Genomic DNA, 22,982 nt, shown 5'->3' on the forward strand with positions numbered 1-22,982 from the left:
TGTTGAATTATTCTAGTACAAATTTCAACACAAGCCGCTTAAAAATAAGGGAGATATATTGATATGATTAAGTGATGCGTTAGAAACGTCTCCAAGTGTATATGGAGTTTTTATTATTCGTGAGACTCTAACTTGTGGCGTGTAAACATTTGAACATATTATAATTTGATGACTTGATTGTTCAATTAAGTGTTAATTTAATTCATATTACACAGGAACAACAATCAAATATGTTCATAGGCAACTTGTTTACGACAGACGCGACACGATGACGGAAGCCGGACAGCAACAAGCCAAAGTAAATCTGTAAGAAGATAGAGGAAGAGGAAACAGATTTGGAGCATAAACGTTGTCCTACAGTTCATATAAAGGAATAACTAAATAACAGTGACAAAATTGTTCTTACAACAAGTCATGTGCTACACATAACAACACACTTAAGGTAAGTCTTTTACGTTTTGACGTACAAAAGTACAATGTCGGTCAAGCTTGACGCACAGTAAACAAGTATGACATCACAAAAGATTCGTATATGGTTTTAACCATTTTAACGAGACAGCCTTCTTTAAAATAGCATTCCGCAATATGAGGAATTATAATAAAAGAAGGTCAAAACTTTTCTAAGATGCCTAGTTTCTACCTTTGAACATGGAAACATTGTTTAATAGGCTGCCCTAATTTATTGTAAACTGTAATTAATATTTCTAGGCATAAACTGTAACACAATCGATTAGTCTGATATTTTCTTTTCCAATATAATATTGCAAATACAAAACAAGTAAAATAATTAAGAACAAAAACGCAAGAGCTTGACTATGGGAAACGAATGTGTTCACAAGATTAACCCATTTATGCCTAGTGGACTCTCCCATCATTCTAAAGTGGGTCAATTTATTTCCAAAATTAGGGATGTCTAGTATATTTATTTCAATATTTAGAATTTTTCTTAAAGATATTCCTTTAAGCAAACAGCGCAGACCCTGATGAGGCTCCGCATCATGCGGCGTCTCATCTGGGTCTACGCTGTTTGCCAAGGCATTTTTTCTAGACGCTAGGCATAAATGGGCTAATAGTATAACTATGACCAAATAAACAAGGGTTAACTGCCTGCGGCAAGTCAAGTGTAACTTTTCTCAGACTTTTAAGGTTATAAACTACACAATGAAACACAGTAAACATGCGAGAATATTATAATGAAATAAGTTCAATTTTGACTTATATAAACTGTTTCGATTTCTTTAATTCAAAATTATATCGTCGTAAACGTAAACGTTTAAAGTGTACATTGTCCATGTGCTGCGTCTGTATATTTTCAGAAAATGTATGCAACCTTACATAAATAAAGTTTCCAATAATTATGTTGACATGAAATTAAATTCCACACAGTAAGAATACAACGCTTCTGTCTCTCCTGGCCACTTAATAAAAAGGCGAACACTACTGTTGACGGGAAAACGATTCAAACATGCTATTTTATTTATTTCTAAATAACATTTTAATTGCCCTCGTTGAAGAATAACTCATTTTTTTAATTTAAACGGCACACGTTATTGAAAACTTGTTATGCAAAAACGCATTTATTTTTAAAAATTATGTAGACGTTATATGGATACATTCTATATAAATAATTGATTGCGATGGTATGTATGACAGTCCAAAAATTGCCGCTGCTCATGTTTAAAGTACAAGAGCAAAGCGGATCGCCGATCTTCGCAAAGGTCATGTAGCGAACATAATTAGTCGGCTTATAATGGAGACTTTTGCGCAAGGCGACGACATCATTATGTTAAATGGTATGGCGTGTTTCTTTTCATGCATGGAAAGTCGAACAGGTCTGACAGTTAAAATAGGACACGGTAAAAAGTAAAGCAAAATTGCGTGAAAGGTATAGCACACTTACATGATACATTATAGAGCATCACGAGGATTTGTTGGATGGTTATAAACATGTAAGCTAAAATAGTCGTGAATTGTGGGGCAGTTTTTAGATTTTATCTAGACAGCTACATGAAAGCTCAAAGCAACAGTGTTTTGCAGCGATCGGTTTTAAACGAATATCCACAAATGACTTGTTTTTACTTCCATTTATCTTTAAAAACCTTGGAGGGGTTATCACCATGACATTCAAACGAAACTTCGGTCCCCTTTCTATGTTTTTATTACAGAAATTTTTGTGAAAAGAAAACAACAATTTATTTAGTGGAATCGTTAAATGATCTTTATTGATAGAGATTTGTTTTTAACACAAAAAACAAATCATGACGAAATTTAGCGTATAAGCGTATTAATAATTTGGGAAGTTTGAATAACGCAATAAGAAGAAAAACCAATCGTGACATAATATAAACATCTTACATGCCATTCTTAACATCAACATTTGCAAGTGTTTAATACAATCATAGAACTCACACAGATTAAATTTCCGAACTTGCCACGCTTTCCAAGTTGATATACATATATAAGAAATACATCACATATGGTTGAATGATCCATTATAAAACGTGTTTATACAAAAACGCAGGCACAAATAAAACAGGGGTTCTACATTAATTTTACAAGATCATTCAAATAACATTAGTAATAAGCTTATCCTAGCAGAACGACTACCAAGTGTTGATACTAAGTAAATTATGATATCTGTGAAATAATCTAAATCAGGTGAATATAAGCAACTGTCATTACAAAACATTTGAGCCGTGCTCTGTGAAACTGGAGTTTGTCCACCTTTACAGCAGATTATGTTATTAAACGCCAATATTAAAGGCGGAATCCGCAAGCATTGCGATTGTTTGTTTTCTCTTTCTTCTGTTGTCCTCTTTTTGTGTGCTCAAGATACGTGAAAAGGTCATGAAGAGGTCAGGTAGAGGTTTCGTCAATGTAACGGAATTACCCTTAGACTATTTATTGCTTAGTCATATGCATCACTTTACTATTTGTATCAACCTACATCCATAAACATAATCCTTCAAAATTATATTCGGGCATACTCGAACTGACGTTAGGCAAAACGCTGATCACTTGTTAGGCGTTCAAACACTGAACGCCACACAAATAACAAGGATGTGAATATGTATGGTCCTATCAGTAAGTAGGTCATATACATGAATAATGTTTAGTAATATGTCTTCGAATTTATCCGGTTTAAAGCCATATTTATTTATTGATCGTTAAAAACGCGCATTGTTTTAAATAAAACTCTTATGGTGGTTATCTAGAACTTCAGTCCTTATTGTTTTTCTTTCTTTAAAGGAAGAAGGTTCAGTTAGATTGTTAATTGACAAAGATATTCCCAAACTGTATATACACTACCCGATAATGATAAAATAATGCTATAATATAGGTAGATACAATACACTGATATCGAACAAGAGGCTACTCTGATGATGTGTCATACTTTCGGTCGAGGATTAGATGTAGTTGTCCTAACTTTCGGTTAGCCCGTACTATCCTTATTTGAGATAAATGATGTATTGTTTTCTCATTAACAACGCACTGGATATGCAAACCGCCTTACTTTTTTGTTTAAGCATATTGACTTTTATACTGATGTTTAAACTTAAGCATGTTGCTTTAAAGCGACTTCGCAATATAGAATTACGAATAAAATGTAATGAACATGTGTCCAGTGCTTTGTGTTATAATTATAAAACATGGAAAACAAATTTGCGTTCTAAACTTTGTTTGCTACCTCCTTCTTTTTAATTTCAAGTTTTATTGCAGACAGACAGACAGACGACTGGGAATAATTATGTCCGACATTCAGCTTATATTGTCCCCTTAGTCCATCCGTCTGCGATTAAGAACTTGAAGTATAACATGCAGACTTTATGAACGCCACCTGATGCATGTTTGTTAATACATGTATTATATCCTAATATAATCAAATATTCTATTATAACATAAAAAACAATATACTCACAATGTTGAATGTCCCTTCTAAGATGACGCCCGTTTATACCATTCGCATATAGGGTACCCTTTTATTTTAAACCCATTCATTTTATTGTAATATCTTTTAACATTTATCAACTAGAATAGTGAAACTAAACCTGACTGTCCGTTACTAATGCGTTTTACACTCGTGATCTACAATTAAGGGATATTAAACACGCGAGGACAATTTGTGTGGTTTTTGAATTGTATCACAACATGAACGTAAAGGAATTCAATATTTTTTTCGGATTTAATCCCTGTTGCATTTAAAATGTACGAAGCATATATACAACTTAATTACAACGACATGCGAAACATAATGAACGTTATAAACCTTGTTTACAGCATTTTACGTAAATAAACGGTCAGTTTACAAATTCAAACTGAATATGTAAAATATACCTGTTTCACTGTTCTTTAGTTTCTTGATAACTCAATATTGAAGATTATTATTAAAGTTTGTAATTTTAAATGTTTAAGTTTATTTTATTTATGGTATGGGTGGTGTGAGACGGTAAGATAGCGAACTATGTATAGTAAATAATGAAAATATATAAGCAGATACATATCTAAAACAATATTGATTAGAATAATAATACTGATGGATGAACTGCAAACATCGTAATTAAATTTCATGAACATTCAAGTTGGCAAACACTTTTTTAACATTTATTAGTTATGGTTGACAGCTTTATGCAATACATTTTATAACATACTGTTTAAGTGTAGTGAATATGTATTATTTATTTATATTGATTCAAATAGTCCTTTTAACTTTACATGAAAGCATTGTCTAATTTAGGACATTGGGATATAAACATATAAGTCATACGAATAATATTTGTATATGTATTGTTTGATTGAAAGCTTCATGTGAGCTTTCGGTATCAAATTATGGACTACCAATATATGCAGAAATGTATGTGATGTGTCCGTGCATGCAATGAACAGTATCAGTTTCAGATAGTAACACAATACAGCGAATTTCTAGCGAACATTTACTGTTTAAGTTTATGTATTTTCTAGTGTTGTGGGAAAAAAATGTTTTCAAATAATAAAGCACAATACAAATATAATAAATAATATTTTCGTCCCAATCAATCCAGATGATTCAACTTGTGCAATGGTGTGTTTGTTACTTCAATGAGCATTATTGTTATTTAAAATATGAAACCAACGAGAAAAAGAAATGCTTACTAAAACACGATACCCTATGTTCATGACAGGTTTCTATGACATGCTCACACACAAATTCAGGAGAAGGACAATGGAAATGCAACAGTATAGATGTACATGTATCAAATAACGCGCCCATATGCAGTTTTACATGGTTTTAAAGGGGCCTTTTCACAAATTTTGGCATGTATTGAAGCTTGCCATTAAATGGATTATATTGACAAATATAAACATTTGACCTTAAAATTTCCTCACAAATATCATAACTAAAACGAAAATTTGCGAATCTGAAACATTTTTTTCTAATTTTGTCAATTTACCAAAACGTGAAAAGGCCCCTTTAAAGGCTATGACAAATTAATAAGGCTTTAATACACCGTTTGGTTTAAAAAGTCGGAGATTATCATTCACAATTTAACCATGCAATATATACAGACCCGTATCGTTGCTTTTAAACAACAAAAATGTAGAGCAAACCATTCAAATATAGAAATCGCAAACATGTACAATTTGAAAATGGCGGTTTGCAACCGATAACGTTCACTTACTAATTTAGTGGTCATTGTACTAAATACATGTTAACCTACCCGTCAATGGCCCTATGAAACTCCTTTGAAGAGTATGTAAACTTTTGTCAAAGGTCATTTGGGCATCGCCCTGTGTAAACAGTGAAGGACCGCAAGAGCTTTCAGGGGTTACACTTTACGCGTTAACTGGATTTTCAGTTTGAAGAGACTTCTTTTAGACAATTTTGTTGTAAAAGCGGGAGGTTTCATCTCTGATCTGCTATTGCGGTTAAAGGAATATAATCTGGAACGAAATCCATTCCAAAGGCATAAAGCCCAGCTTTTACAGAACGCATTTAATCAAGTTTCAATTTGTCCTCGGAAATTCGGATTTTTTAACCAGATGAATTCTGTTTACACAATTTGAGAACCTTGTATCATTGAGAAAATATTCCAGATACACACATGATGAAATAAATATCATTGGTAATGAATATGAACAACATTCTGCGAAAATTGAACCGATAAAACTGCATGCTCGAGGTTTGTGCAACCTAACATGACTGTTAAATCCATTGCAAATTCAAGATTAATGTGAATTTTGCCTATGTATATGATCTTTATTCGTGGTGAAAGGTGTTAATTACAAATGTAAGTGTTAGCATTACCAGTTCCACTCATCTATGAACAAAAACACTCTAACTTTTGGAACTCACCTTGTTAATAAAAAGGTTGGAATGAGCCAATATCATAAACGTTAGGTCAATATGTTATTAACACCTTGGGATTTGATTTTTTCCGCACATCAACATAGTGTATAACAAAAAAACGCATATTTTGTGAAGCCGTCAATTTAAACATCTTTTTTTTCTATTAATGGATAATGTTCATTAAAGTTATTTTTCCCCAACACACAAGTGCAATATATTCACTATAAAATTTCATACCAAACACATATCAAAGTTGCAAGATAAATTGGTAATTACGCTGGTGTTTTTATTGGTTTCTAAGATGGTTTTTAATTGTGTTGACATAATACAAACACATTTCATCTCAAGACAAATATTACCTCACTTATGCGTTACTTATAATGTAGATGATATCATAAGCAATTATGCTAATGTGTTCATAAAAGAAATTACCTTTACAACATAACTAATACAAATGTACATGTAGAGTCGTATCCGTTTGAAAAGTTGCGCAGTTTTCATCAATAAATGATATTTCTTTTACCTTGATGAACCTGAAACGAGAAGTAGTGGAAGCAGTTGTTGTTGTAGTAGTTGTTGTTGTAGTAGTAAAGAAGTAGTAGTAGTAGTAGTAGTAAAAGTAGTAGTAGCAGTAGTAGTAGTAGTAGTAGTAGTAGTAGTAGTAGTAGTAGTAGTAGTAGTAGTAGTAGTAGTAGTAGTAGTAGTAGTAGTAGCAGTAGTAGTAGTAGTAGTAGTAGTAGTAGTAGTAGTAGTAGTAGTAGTAGTAGTAGTAGTAGTAGTGGTAGTAGTAGAAGTAGCAGTAGTAGTAGTAGTAATAATAGTAGTATTGGTAGTAGTAGAAGTAGAAGTAGTAGTCTAAGTAATAGAAGTAGTAGTAGTATAAGTAGTAGGAGTAGTAATAGTAGTGGTAGTGGTAGTGCTAGAACTAGTAGTAATAGTATTATTATTATTATAGTATTATACTAGTAGTTGTGGTAGTAGTAGTAGTAGTATTGATAGTAGTTGGACATTGAATACTGAGTTAATTTCGCCCCTTTGGTAAGTTAAAAATAAAAGAAACGTTACACATAGCTATAAAGCTCAATGAGCTTGAAACTCTTTATGTGTTTAAATACTGTCATGTCTAACAGTTGTATTAAATATTGTATTGTTTTCATGGATATGCAAGAATCTGTTTGATCATTAATGTATCACAATCTGGCGAACACGCTTTAACATATTGCCAGTTTTGGTCTGGTCTCCTTCCGACAGATTATCACCGACCGAATGTCATCGACTCTCATTATAAAGGAAAAGCCTTGAACACGCATTGATTTTCGAAATTTAGTCAAAACAACAATTTAACATATCACAAGTAAGTATAAAAGTTTATTTTAATATAAACAAAAAATATTAAACATAGACAATACAATACAGTGAAATACAGTACAATCAAATGTGTTATTTTACTGAACTCAACCTTAAGTACAATAAGTACAGTTCTGAAACAAAGTCAACATCGACAGTACGTTACCAGGTAGGAGATTTCTTTTTCATGAACAGATTGGCATGTACTTTGCATAAAATTCATTATATTTTCGAGCAAATAAAATTCAAGTTTAGTCTCAACTGTAAGTCTTCAATGCGAATTACAATATATTTATAAAAAAAATCATTAAGAATTACAAACGCACTTAATATCGTATACATAATTAAAACAGAGATATAACTCAAAAAGTGTTACAAATGTATAATACATAATACATTGTTAACAAATATACAGAGGAAATATTATATATTATACACGAATATACAACGGATTGTTATTAGGCCGAAACTGGTTGAATTCAAAGCTTTGATTGATGACAAGTTGAGAGTTTATTCACCATACAAAAAATACGTCGAACAAACTAAAAGGCTGTTACTGTATGTGCTTTGTGCGACAACTCCCGACAAAAGGCCATAATTATGCCAAAACCTTAATTTTCTTAAAATTATGTTCATATTAAGGTGAGGCTAGTTTGAAAGTGTGAGATATAGTTACTTAATAGAAAAAGATCCGATAAACGTTTCGAAAGCTTAACATAAATAAAGACATGTTTGAGCAATGTTATGCATGAAAAACCATGCAAACAAATATCTTAAACAGATCAGAGTATTAAACATGATGTAACACTTATTAATACAAATTTGATTCCTTTAATTTCACGGTCGATAACATTAAAAAAAACAAGCAATGTTAAATTAAGCAAGAGGCAACTCAAACGTATCTGACTTTTAGTTGAGAGTGAGGTTTATTATAAAAATATAAAAAATACGTTTGTAAGTGCAACCGTATTTATTAAATAGAAGTACCATAGCATTTGTCTTAACGTCAGAATTATCATGTTTGTCCGATGTTTAACTAATATGTTTTCTTAGAGGAGCTGTACATACTGAAAAAAAACACCGTATAATGTTTTATACAATTTTGCATACAATCGAAGGTCATACGGTTTTAAAGGGAGAGCCAAACATTTTAAATCAAAGACCCAACCGTTTCTTCGAAAAGTTTTACATTAAGGCAATACGTGATTTTTTTCTGGATAAACACACATATATTAGAAAATATATAAATAGTTTCGCACATTAAAACATCATCAAACGGCTCTCAATGAGAACCATATGTATTAAAGGAAAAAAATCATGCTGAATCTCAGAAAAACAGCACATACTAAAAAAAGACCATACGGTTTTTCCAGAGAACCGTACATCGAAAAAAGACTAAAGACAGACAGAGTGTACGCCAAAAGAAATGTGCAGACAGCACAACGAATGGCATGACAACACTACATGCTGTCAGGTAAGTACATTCTAGAGTAACTTTGCCACGTTTGAAAGCCACTTGGGCTGCCAGGGGACGGACGTACCAGATTCATGTGGCAGTTTATGACCTTAGCGGTATTGTAAACATGATTTGTCATGTTAAATAATCACATGGTCAGAAAAAACACATCATTCGACCTAATTATTGATATGTGTTATCTACAAGAATCACGTGGCCACGTTCGAAAGTCACGTGGGCTGCCAGGGGACGGACGTAACAGGTTTATATAGCAGCGAAGAAAATGTATCATAGTGTATTTATGTAACTGTTATTTATTATTTAATGGCTTAATACATTTTGTATGTGTTTTTCATATTTGTATATCTTTTGTCATGTTTAGAACAAGTTATTTATACAATTATATATTTATTTGTGAATTAAAATTAATTTAAAATATGTATTCATATAATGTACAAATTTATTTAAACCAATGCAGAAAATGAGAATTGGGCAATAGCTAAGTAGACTTATAGGAAAGACCGTTTAAGCATTGCAATTGACGCTAAACATGACATACAGGAAATCTTGTTCTAGCATATTATATTCTTTCTTTTTTTTACTAATTTAATTTTATTTGTTATATAATAATAATAATCAATCCTTGTAATGTCACAGAATATAACGATAAAAACAGACCTTTCCAAATTATTCAATCATTTAGTGTTTCTAACGCAATATATTGTTCATGTTGTAAAATCATCAGCGATGCATATAATGGATATTTAAGACCTTGATATTTTTTCAGTGTTACAGTTTCCAAGCAAAAGACATAACCACAACGAAAATTTGCATATCTGAAACAATATTTTTTTCAATTTTGGCAATTTATAAAAACCCAAAAAGGTCATTTTAATAGCGCGCATGCACATATCAGTACTATATGTTGAATTCATTCAATGCAATTTTAATATATATACTGTTCCTACTGATTTACTGTGCAGACAAAATCTATCACAAATAAAACTTCTTTATATAATCATAAAGCAAATGAACTGATATTTATTTGTGTACTATTCCAGGATTATAAGGCCAAGTTTGAAAGTCACTTAGGCTGCCAGGGGACGGACGTACCAGGTTTATATGGCAGGTTATGACCTAAGCGCTACTTTAAGCATTAGAGGTAGTGAATAATTGACAGATTTCTCATTTTCAAATATCATAGGTTTTTGATTGCAGCAACTATGCGTTATGTTTCTGATTCACGAGGACGCGTTTGAGAGCCACTAGGGCTGCCATAGGAAGGACGTACCAGATTTATATGGAGGTTGATACAAATCGATAACTTTATTTTCATTTTATAATAAAATACACTATTATTGTATTTCATGAATACGGTATGTATGTATGCATTTGTATATAATTCTCGTTAAAAAAAAATATTTACTAAAATTATATATTTGTATAAATTTTAATGTGAAAAAAAAACAACAACAGAATAACATATTTAATCGAAATGATAATACGAGGATGCACTCACGAATCATTTTTGGACAAAGAAAAATATAAGCTTCATCTAATAAAAATTGATAATATTTCTATTAACATATTGCCAGAATTGTCTTTAATCGCTCAAGGACAGAGTTCTCCCCTTCATCTCTTGATAATGGATTTAAATATTTATTGTATGTACAAACTTAATTGTGGTACAATATTGGATAATAATTAAAAAGAAAGAGGAAAATTAATTTGACAATATGTTTTGATTTTAAAAGAAATACAAAAGTGTTTACCTATCAAGGTAAGAACTGATACGTTCTTATGATTTTTTTTCTGAAAAAAACAACAACAACATATAGATTGTAGTTATACAACATATAGAAAGCGCAGCTGGGTCAGACGGGGTCTGTGTGGATTTAGTATGGAGTGTGTAGCGTAATACCAACCAACTGGCTTTATCCGGATGTTGCAGTTGCAGTCGTACTAGATGCGGCCGTGATGCAACCATTGCACACGCATCACACTTTTGTAGTTGTAGTGAGGTGTGCAGTGTCACACCGATTACATCTTTCCGCTTTGATGCAGTCTTCCGGTGGGGAGAAATGTGCCCTACAGTAAGCGGAGAGGAGTTACCATTGAACAACTTTGTGTCTGTAATAGTCAGTGTGGTCACGGCGGCGTTTACAGTCGTATAGACGTTTCCCTTATGGTTCATGGGCAGTTATAGCAGATCGTGCGGTTACATTTGCCGTTGTCTTTATAGGTCATGGAGCTTTGGACGTTCTTTGCGTCGTCCAGCTGAAACATAAATAATTGGTGTTGGCTAAGAAACATACAACTATATTATCAATATTAAATGTACGGTGGTTTGAATAATATGGATTAAAAATGTACGTATCGCATTGTCAGATATTTATGTTTACATATTGATGTATGGTATCAGATCCAGAGAACACGTACATTGTTCATGTATTTGCAACTTTATTAGCCCTCAACAATCTTTAACCCCTCAATGGTTTGAATTAGCCATTTCATGGCTGTGAAATCGGTTTTTAACATTTTATGTGTATGGTTAGTATTCTGTTAAAAAGTATTGGGAAAGAAAAAAACATATTATAATGCAAGAGTTCCTGCGTTTTCATCTTACGTCTAGTTTCATATAACAACATATAATTTGTACTGCGTTGATGTAAGTCCCCGTATTTACCTTCAATGTTGTCATATTTCAGTGATTGGAGGTAGTAAGTAGTAGAGTTTATTTTAGTTATATGAATTAAACAATATGTTCGATCTTTCGTACAAATTGTGAGGAAATGTTTTGTAAATCCTTCGTTTATTTTGTATAAACGATCTATCCACTTTCATGCTGACGTTTAAAACGTTATTTTTTCCGATAGTAACGACACTTTGAGAATCAATTATGTGTATAGTTTTGTATTCACGCGTTACGTTTGTGAAAATCCTGTTTTTTCTGTTTTCGTCAATTTATGTTCATTTAAATCCAATCATTTGCTTTGTGATTAATTCTTTACTAAGTGTCAGGGTTGATCATAGCCGTTGTACAATGTTATGTTGATTTTGAATAGTAATTTACACAATATCATTTTAAGTTGGTTTTTTTTTTCAAAAGTGCTGTCGGCGAAGTTTCATTGGTCGTTAATAATAGTATGATGCTTAAGTTAGAAGACTTTTCGAGGTCTTTATGTCAATAAAAATTTTTAACTGCTGCCCCGCCTTGATTATTACATGTTCTAGATTATCGAAGCGGTATAAGGCTATAAATCAAGCAGTCACGTTTTAAAAAGCCCGTTTACGTATTGCAAATAAATTCAAGCTTCATTACAAATAAATGGTGTGCTGTTAATAGTTTGTACACTGCAGTAAGCAATATAATAACGAAAAATGTTGCTTACGTATTAAGGATACCAGTTCTCTCTGAATCAGATACTGATGGGTCGTGTGTATGTTTATATATATACCGGTTAGTATTATAAGTTAGCCGGATCATGCTAAAATTGTTACATTCCTATTGCCTAATACGGAAAGCCTTTCATCTTCGCGGTCTGGGCGTTTGTCCATTTATGAGACCAAGACACTTTGTGTGACTTTACCGCGTCAGCATTACAAGACTGCGCGCTCGTCGCATATTGGTTTACACCGATTTTCGTATGACGCGACTCATATGTTAATATGTACCACAAGTCATCACGGATAACGATTAAAATCAATTATTAAAAAATTAAACGTGATTTTGCTGAACAAGTCTATATAGAACATTAAACCACATGCTGTTGAAAGTGTTTCACCATTCATATTTAGCTTTGTTAATTATACTTAACCAGTATCACAAGTCACTGCCGGTGTTGACCTCAATATAATACTTTTAATAAAACCATGTGATCACGTGTGTTCATAGGACAGTGCGTCCTTACAATTAAATAGGACAATTCCGTAAACGTAAAGACAAAAACAACAGGAATTGAATTATAGAAGGTCGAGCATGTAAAGAAATGTATATCATTAAAGAAAACGCTAATTCATTGGACATCGTTATTTTAGGCAATATACACTATTGCAGAAACATTTACTGTTTCCACTCACATAATTAATACTAGCAGATACAATACACGAATAATTGTTTGTTTTTCTTATATTAAGTATTTAATTGCAGAGACTTATCAAATCGCATTATTTATGTTGAGAATACTATCAAAGTTTATGTTTAATAAGGGTTATTCTGGATGCATTTTACATACATTATTTGTGCAATGGCATATCGGTATGTTTAATTAGACAGTAGTAAAAGGGTAGTGGATACGCGTTCTTCTCGCGTGCGTTTCATATACGGCGAACGAAATAACACACCATTTTCAGTATTTGGCGAGACACTAGAATTTGTTTTTAAGCGAGATTTTCATTCACGAGAAGTTCAAAAGAATGAGCAAGCGATACAAGTAGGACGGTTCAAATACGCACAATATTGACACGTGAAAATCTTTATTTAAAAATACATTCCAATTTATGTAGTTCGAACTGTCGAATTTACTGAATGAATGCGATAAACGAGTAAACAACAATTGTATGGTTGATAAAGTAATAGATTTAGCTTTAAAATAGTTCTAAAATTAACTCAATTTATAAGACATTATTCTGTATAATATTTATTTATCAAGAAGTAGAGCAGACTTAGTTTAAGCGGACAACATAATAGTATGTGCAGCAGTCATGGTATAACTCATTATCAAGGATCGACGAATGGTAACCTTGATTAGGATAGCTCGGTCAACTTACAAGACAATTTAAATAGAACATTTGGCGGAGAGCTTCCCATTTGATCGACATTTAGTCCGAAAGAACCCAATCGCCTCGAACAAATATTTGAACCGCTTTCTGAAAAAAGGCTGAATAAGTGTGCGTAAAGTGTCGTCCACGCTAAGATCAAGCAATTCATACAGGTTTATCGGGGAATACACACACCGCCTTCATTTATCTATTACTTAGATGGCTTTCCTTTTCCATTAATTAAAATAAGCTGAAAGTGTTTTTCTTTGATTAGGTTTTGCCGACTGCAAGGCTTATCTGGATCGGCACTTTGTACAAGCATTTAGCCCGGTTTTCCCAGAACCAATCTCATTTCAAAGTACTTCCTATAGAAAACCCTAAAATAAAACATTTTTTCCAACAGGAATATTTTTACGGGACTGAGGTTCATTAATTATTAATTAATTCTTTAGATATTGGTGTATGAAAAAAATTATTAATGATCACTATCGCGAAATACGAAAATTAGTTCGTAAGCGTTTAAGTTAAGTATACACTACGGTAGCAAAATAGACCACCTGTAAAGGGCCATTTTCACAGATTTTGGCATGTATTGAAGTGTGTTATGAAATGCTTTAAATTAATAAATGTAAACATTATAATCAGTAAAAATACAAGAATACAATTTATTGAATTTAAGAAAGATGAAAAAATCCGTAACCCGTCTCGAACCTCTGGCCTTTTGAGTAAAAGTCTAGCACTTAAACAACCGGCCATCCTTTGTCACACAATTAGTAATGTATTAAATATGTTACATAAGCAACCATCGCAGTGTCACAAAATATAACGAAAGCTACAGAACTCTCAAAATTATTCAATCGTTTCGCGATAGTAACACTTTATAATTTTCCAAAACGTGAAAATGTCCCTTTAAGTAACTGACGAAGAAGACCATTATAAGTTAAAATCTACCGAGATTTTAACGAGCAGGCGGTGTTGAAAAATTATCAATAGCTATGGTTGCCGATAAATACAACGGAAGTTGTTTGTTTGTGTTTTGCCTTTTTCACGACGGAATAATTTTTTCAGAGGCGCTGCGACGCACATAAGAACAGATTACACAAACACGCTAACAGGAAAATACCAGGGCACGGCTAACAAAAGCGTCTCAATTACATGCGTTCTATTTATTAAGGATGTCATCTGTTACTATGAGGTCTCGCTTTCGGATTACGCACGTAAGAATTAAATCAAGATTGTCAAGGATAACAATCACATGAATACTCCTGATCGTGGGTTATTCAATAACGAATAAGCACATACACATGTACACATTTTACACGTATATTTATTTATAATCTGGCCGTCTAATTATATTAAATAATTCATATTAAAGGGGCGTTTTATAAATTTTGGAATGTTTTGAAGTTTGTCATAATATGCTTTATATTGATAAATGTAAAAATGGAATCTTAAAAGATCGAGTAAAAAACAATAATGAAAAAAAAAAGAAAAAAATGTAACCCTTAACTGGACTCGAAACACTGACCCCTGAGGTAAAATTATATCGCTTACACCACTCGGCCATCATTGCTCATGCTATCATTGTTGTATTTTATACTTTATATAAACTATTCTAATGTGTCAAATAAGTTAACGACAACAACAAAACTCTCAAAATTATTAAATCGTTTCGCTTTGCAACGCTTAATAATTTTCAGGTTTTTAAATCGTCAAAAATTGCATATAATGGATATTTTAGATCATGGTTAATGTTCATTATTACTGTATCATCACAAATATCATAACTACTGCGCCAATTTGCGAATCTGAAATATTTTTTTTAATTTTGTAAATTTACCAACCGTGAAAAGGTCCCTGAAAGGTAGAATAAATGCGTATTGCCCTAAATAAATAGCTGATACGTGAACAATACGTTATGTTATCGTTCATAATCATTTTATTTTATTTTAAATTTCACTTTAAATAAATCCAAATGTTCAATTTAATTTGAGAAGCGCGGTACCATACACTGCGCTTATCTGACAATATGAGCTCGATAATTATATATGCATATTCGATAGTGATTTTAGCAGGTTTTTTCAGTAGAGCAATACATATTAGAATATTATTAATTTTTGTAATAATTAAGAAACATACACAATGTCAATGTATCCATCAACATATTCAATTCAAGGAATAAATGTGTTGTCCAAAAAAAATACAAATGAAACAGAAACATAACATTTTGTGTGTTTTTTTCGAATAAAGTTATATTCTTATGTATAGATAATTTTATTCTTTCTGCTCATAATTGTTAACCACGAAGAAATAGCGTATTTATTGCAACATCCAAGTGTGAGCATAAATCGCATGCATATAATGTTTCACAATAAAAATAATTCAGAACGGAATAACCTTACCTATCTTTTTATTTAAAGAATAACTTAATTTCATTTGAAACATGTGTGTAGTTATTTTATACATTTTTTTTCATATGATCACAACAAATTCAGGAAAACTTAAAACGAAAACGTACAAATTAAATAAAATAACTATCTTATACTATTTAAGTAACGAAACCACTATGTTTATGACGTGGAAAAACACCCAAACCTTTGCAAATGTTAAGCGTGCATTTATATTTTTCCTCACGTTAAACTCACTTTACCAATTGCTTATTTACACTTAAACACCTTAAAAAGTAATACGAATAAACTACCTTCTCAACGAGATCCATCACCGCCACATCACCACACAAAGATTATAAGCTTGAAATATGTGCCACATTTCTGGTATCGTACGAATAACATCATCTTTGCGTTCGCTAATTTTACCGACTGTCTCCATGCGATTTCCTAAACCGATAAATATACAAGTTACATTGGACACCTTCGCTGCGTTTGTTATGATTCGCGAACTGCGTCAACACGCCCTCAAAGGCGGTTTAAATTCAACTGCAATACGACATTTCTTTCCGCTCCATTGAAACCTGGTCGACCATATATTAAAGGGAGAGTCATTCATGTTTAAAGTACTCGCATGCTTCGCAACAATTTTATACGAGTTTATCGTATGTTTTCAAAGGGAAGGTTTTAATATCAAAAGCAAATAAGCAACATCACAAACATCAAAAATGTATAGAAATTGCAGTATGTAGACAGTGTAAAAGAAAATCTTAATATAGAAATACTAATTAGCACTGTGGTTAAATCCTGTCTGTTTTTCTTTTCTCGAAACTATTGTCTCGATCTCTAGCGTAGGCATGCCGAGTTCAAAATGTGAATGTGGTATTGTATTTTGTAAGTAAGGATATGCCTGTTTAAGAAGAATCTTTATTTCATAACCCCGATGTTTGATTGTTAACTGTCGCTGTGTTATCCTTTAGTTTTCATTTACACAATAATATTTGAAGGTATCCGTTGAAAGCCATTAAAACACGGCATTTTGAAATATACAGATCCATCTTTGTCACCCTAGCCGAAATGGCTGTCTCAGGCACGGCAAAAGAATGTCATTTAAGTTTAAGGCTGTCATCAAAAATGTATGTAAACATTTAAGGTGTTGACATTGAAATGTCGTCACATTTAAGGATTCTTTGTAAAGCAATTTCACACGATAGAAGTTTATAAATAGCAAATAGTTAAACTGTGCGCGCTTACAATTGGTAGAAATACATTAAGACTTAAAATAAATTATTTGTATTCAACGAATGAATGTGTTGTTGTTTTTTTGGCCTCGTATATCAAATAAATAGTATTGTCTTTTATTTAACGCAAACATGCATCTAAGTTTATAATTTATTATTTAGAACACAAATACCATACTCAATCTAAAGAATAATTGAATGTCATAATCGCACGAAATTAAGTTGAGCTGTTATTAAATTAACGCTTTCATACAAAAAGTGTAAGTTATAATATATATAGGATCTGGCACGAGTTGTTATGTCATACCATATTTTATTAAACGAGTTCTGGAAATTTGTTAGTACGCGAGCCTTTGGCGAGCTTACAAATGAATTTCCTGGACGAGTTTAATAAGAAATTGTATGATATGACAACGAGTGTCAGCTCTGTTTTATTTCATGCTTTTAAATGAGCTGTTCAATAATTTTTTACGAAAAATAAAAGATATATCCCGAATGTTGTTTACATTTCGTGACGTCATTTGACGTTGCAACGTTATTTTAGCAAAATAACAAAATGCGATTGGTCAATCGAACGAAAATAAGCCAATTAAAACTTTTAAAAAGTATATAACACATGTGTTAAGATAACAATATTCTGAATGGTTATATAACATCGGTAACAGGGTATGGCATGTGATAAATTAAAATATCAAAAAGAGAAATGTTCGTTTCAGCGCTTAAATACGGATTGTGTTCATATACAGAAATGTGCGCTTTCACGTTTGCATAATTTTAAAAGTATCAGTTTCAAATATTGTCGCAACATTGCAATTTAAGGTTTACCAAACATTATTCTGGCGTTGTTCTTTATTCGCTGATATAAACATTACACAATCTAAAATCTACTGACTTAAATGCAATTGTTGCTTCATGAAATCCATACACGTGGTTTGTTACGTAGTTCATTTATACAAAACAGCTTTGAAGAGCCGTATATGCAAATTATATTATTAGAAAAGAGGTTTTCCATTTATGTTAATATTACAGTACATATGTTTAAAGTTGCTAATTTTGAACCTAGGAGGATTTGAATAAACTTTGTAGAGGACCATCATATAACTGCGTTTACCTTTAATGTTGTTTAATTTATTCTGAAAATCTTTATTTTCAAATCGAAAGTCGGTCAGGGCAATCTTAAATATGGTGGCAAATAGAACGCTTAGTGTAACATTGGTGTACCACACATGAATAATGAAACTGGAGAAGTGATCTCGAGAGAAATTCTTGCATACATTCAAGAGTCTTTTATTGAAAGAGACAATTTTATATACATCACAAAACAAATTTTACACAGCATTAAATATTCACCATATTTAAAAGAATAGGTCGCCGACTTTTAAGCATGATTATCTTAAACTACCAATACGTTGAATATATTAATTTCCGTAATCGAACCGATTCAAGCTTTCCGAACGAAGTTAACTGTTTTGACCTCATGAAAAAAAACGCACGAACAAGACCATATGGCAAAAACCACCAAACCTTGCGTGTTTTTGTAATAGAGGTGACGAATGCCTGGTTTATGTTGTCGAACAATAAGCATGACAAATAAGATAAGATTAAACGTCTGCTTGATTCACTGTGTATACAAGGGACAGGGTCTTCAAATTGTTTAGGTATGAAAGATCTTCGTGTTAAATTATTAATATTGAATATAATAATTGTACAGTTTTAAATGTCACCAAGTTGTGTTTTTATTGCGGGCTAACGGAAAACGCCATTTCGTGGAATTCATTCTCATATCTAAGACTCCAAAAACTGGAAATAATATTCAAACTTTTTTTTTTAGTGTTTTTAAAATTATACATACATTACACATACATTTTATTTACAGAAAATAAACGAACATTTTGTTTAAAACAACCTTAGGGTCAGCATTATCTTGTTTATTCCGTCATGCGTGCGTATGAATCGCCTCTTCAGGAAATTGACCTTATACTTTAATAAGGAGTTATTTTGAGACTTATAGCTTATTAGACGTTTCACTGTACAATACGGAGATAAATTTGGACGAGCACACAGTTTGAAGTCATAATATTACGTATTGTACAGTTTAAACGTCTTATAAGCTTTTTACTCTATATCCTTTTCTTTAGCTTTTTGTCTCATTTTAATGCTTCAATATGCATGTTTACTCGTTATTTCCAGCACGAAAGCCTGTGAAGCTTAGTGACAATATTCGTAAGAATTGTGTGGATTAGCAATTGCATTATACTTAGAATTGGGTTCAAATGCATACATCTTTTGTATTTATATATTTAGTTTATTGTGTCGAAGCAATCATCTTGTTTCGTTGTACTTAATTTAAGACATGCAATCTAAATATCAATTACAACGCAGATTGGACATTTTTTGTGTTATAATAAAACAAAACAGAAAAACAAGGTTTCAATGTTTTTTACTATAGATTCTCTTTTGTTGAAACAACACATTCAAATTGTTCATGGATAATGGAACAGCAACATTAAAGTCAATTTAAACATGGCAACAACATTTCAAATTAAAATGTCCTCATATTTCAGTTCATCAACGACATATCAAAGTGCAAATTCGCCCAGGCAACAATATATCCAATGAAAACGTCCTTTATATCACAGTAAATCAATGATATATCTGTAAATAAAAGTGCAGATTTATCAAGACAACAGCATAGCAAATGATGATGTCATAATATCACAGAAAATCAATGATTTATAACTGATTCTTTTTCCCGGCACCAACAAATCAAATGAAAATGCCCAAATATCACAATAAATCAATTATACATCACTGTGAAAATTCGTCCAGGCAAGAACATTAAAATGCCCTTATATCACAGTATCAACAGCATTTCAAAGTGCAAATTCGTACGCAGTAAATAATTTGTACAGGTTAATAATTTGTGTTAAATTAAATAGATTTACAAAAAAATTGTACATGTCTTATAATTGTTATAAAATTGTTGTAATAAAACATATATCAAATGAAACTCCGCTGCAAGTTTTCAACACTTTCTGAAAAAAGGAACATGTTTTACAAATTCAATTGCAACTATTAAATTAGTTTTCAGTTATTCAACACATTAAACACTTCATCATATGCACTTTAAGTGTAAATTTTGACCCATAATGAAATTGAAACATAATACAAAAATAAATTAATGTCAGACATATCCAGAAATTGTCAACAAAATGTTATCAAATATATCAAAGTTAACTAAAATTGACTTTTTTTAACATGTTCACTTTTTCAAATAAATTTCATTTGTTACTTGGTACCAAATTTAATATTGATTGTGAAATTACCACCACTGATATTTGCGCCTGAAAGCATCGAAGTGCCCATTCCTAATGCCTTATTCAGTGTATGAGAAGACGAGAGCTGAATTTCAGAAGAGTTCGAGTTGTATGAGACGTTTTCCTTCTGTGATTGCTCAACCACTTTGACACAGCTTAACATTTCTTCTCGTTCATGACTCGGAATGTCTGGAAAGTCCAAATTTCTTTGTTTTCTTCAATCGCCTTTGCATTATAGGTGGTTACGGTTGCTGACATTATTTTCATGATTTTCTGGGGTACGGTACAATATGAGTTCAAACTTTGCACATTCTTGTGTCCGGTAACTTGTATTATATCAGTATTTTCAAAGTTGGCTTCTTTAAGTCTTGTCACTGTTGTCTTTCGACCTGAATGATTGGTTTTGTGCCCAGGTAGTTCAGCCTGATGAGCCATCTGTTTCATCATATTGCCAAGGCTGTGTTCTCCCAATGGCTGGTTTTTAAACCACACTTGAGTTGGTTGCCCATTCACTTCCTTGTCCCACGATGGATGAACCTGTAGGTAGAAAGGTGTTTCCGGCTGGCACATCTCTAGTGGTCTCCTTAAAGATAACAAATTATTTCATAATTATGGAGAGTTAAGAATACTATTAAGGTGATTTTGATCCCGGCTCCATTTCTTGGATATTCATTTACAGGTCATAATGTGAGATTTAGATATTATGCTTTCTTGCAGTTTATATGAAAGTATTGATGATTTAAATTTAGTTATTCAAAAGGGTGAAAAATAACACAGACAGTTACCAATAAGGTTTAATGTTTTACTGTGAAATGATGTTATTATTTGAATAAATGATGTTAAAATTGTTATAAATCCAGCAAAAGTACTCAATTTATACTTTCTTAATGTAAAACAAACAGTATAAAAGACTTATACAAACACATTGTTGGGTTTTCAATAGATTATTAATATCAATTGACATTTGCTCATCAACAATAATTATTAACGTGTGGAAAACAAAGTTTTCTTTGATCACTTGCTAACTAAATTGGTACTAAACCGAAACCAACAAATATCCACTATAACATAAATAATTTACAAATTTGTCTAACAATAGAAAAAAAATAAAGATAACTAATGGAGCGTAATATTATTTTAAACTTCAAAACAATACCTATGAGTAAACTCAATAAGAAGGTTAACAGGGCACGTTTGAGGCTTGTCTTTAGTTTCATACAGTCGAGGATTGACTAATCTCATATTGCCTGGATTCTTTGTTGTCTTTGTGTCCCGTTCTTCGAACATAAGGTACTTATAAAAATTTAAATATTAAAATTGTTTTTTTAAAAGAGAACTGCAGATAAATCTTAGTTGCTGCAATATACAAAACATATAAGATCTATCGATATACTTAAAATGTCAAAACATACAAGGCCTACAAGTAAAAAAAAGACAGGCAAACAAAAAAAAAGGGAAATAGATGCAGTTATCATTTTTATGGCTTAGTTTTAACCTTTCATGTCTAAAATGTTATAAGTATCTGTTCCATTTATTATTAACAGAGTAGTCCTTCTTTCTTCTTCTTCGTTTATTGTACTATATCCCTTTCTGGGGCATTGGCGTAAAAGAAAATGGTTAAAAATCGCTGTGTGGCGCAGTTAGAATTAAATAAGTTTTTAAAACTATTTACAAATTGTTTGTGGCCTATTTCGGTGCCATCCCTTCCCTGAACGCTTCAAGACTGGGAGCCGTCACAAGGTGGTTAGGCAGTTGGTTCCACAGTCTTGTTGCTGACGGGAAGAAGGAGTGTCGGAGGTAGTCGGTTCTGCAGAATGGTACGATGTATCGAATACTGCTGCCTCTAGTGGATGACATAGCAGGGCGGAGGTAGGGGTCAGACGAAATATCAATCAGGTTATTAATTATCCGGTACATCATGGTAACCTTAGATGTTTGGCGTCTCGGTTGAAGGGGCTGCCATCCGTTGTCTGCTATCATCTATATGCTGCTGCTTGTGGTTCAGTAATCTCCTTTGACAAAGCGAGAAGCGCGTCTCTGGACTGCTTCAAGTTGGTCGATACACGTTTGAGTGTGAGGATCCCATGCAGTAGCAGCATACTCCATTATTGGACGCACTAAGGTGGTGTACGTGCGTGCTTTGACGCT

The 22,982-nt window shown here is 32.3% G+C and overlaps 1 protein-coding gene and 1 long non-coding RNA gene across 2 annotated transcripts in view; one reads left to right on the forward strand and one right to left on the reverse strand.

The window, feature by feature from the left end:
- Positions 1-22,982, forward strand: part of LOC127838402 (box C/D snoRNA protein 1-like) — a 380,290-nt gene that overhangs the window by 35,606 nt on the left and 321,702 nt on the right. The gene's annotated exons all lie outside the window — the stretch shown is intronic.
- LOC127838405 (uncharacterized) lies at positions 7,635-16,843 on the reverse strand. The gene is made up of 2 exons (XR_008029801.1): positions 16,591-16,843; positions 7,635-11,405 (listed from the first exon to the last, which is right to left on the reverse strand). It is a non-coding gene; the product is annotated as an uncharacterized LOC127838405 (long non-coding RNA).

Source organism: Dreissena polymorpha, chromosome 7 (genome assembly GCF_020536995.1).
Source record: "Dreissena polymorpha isolate Duluth1 chromosome 7, UMN_Dpol_1.0, whole genome shotgun sequence".
NCBI classification, from domain to species: domain Eukaryota; kingdom Metazoa; phylum Mollusca; class Bivalvia; order Myida; family Dreissenidae; genus Dreissena; species Dreissena polymorpha.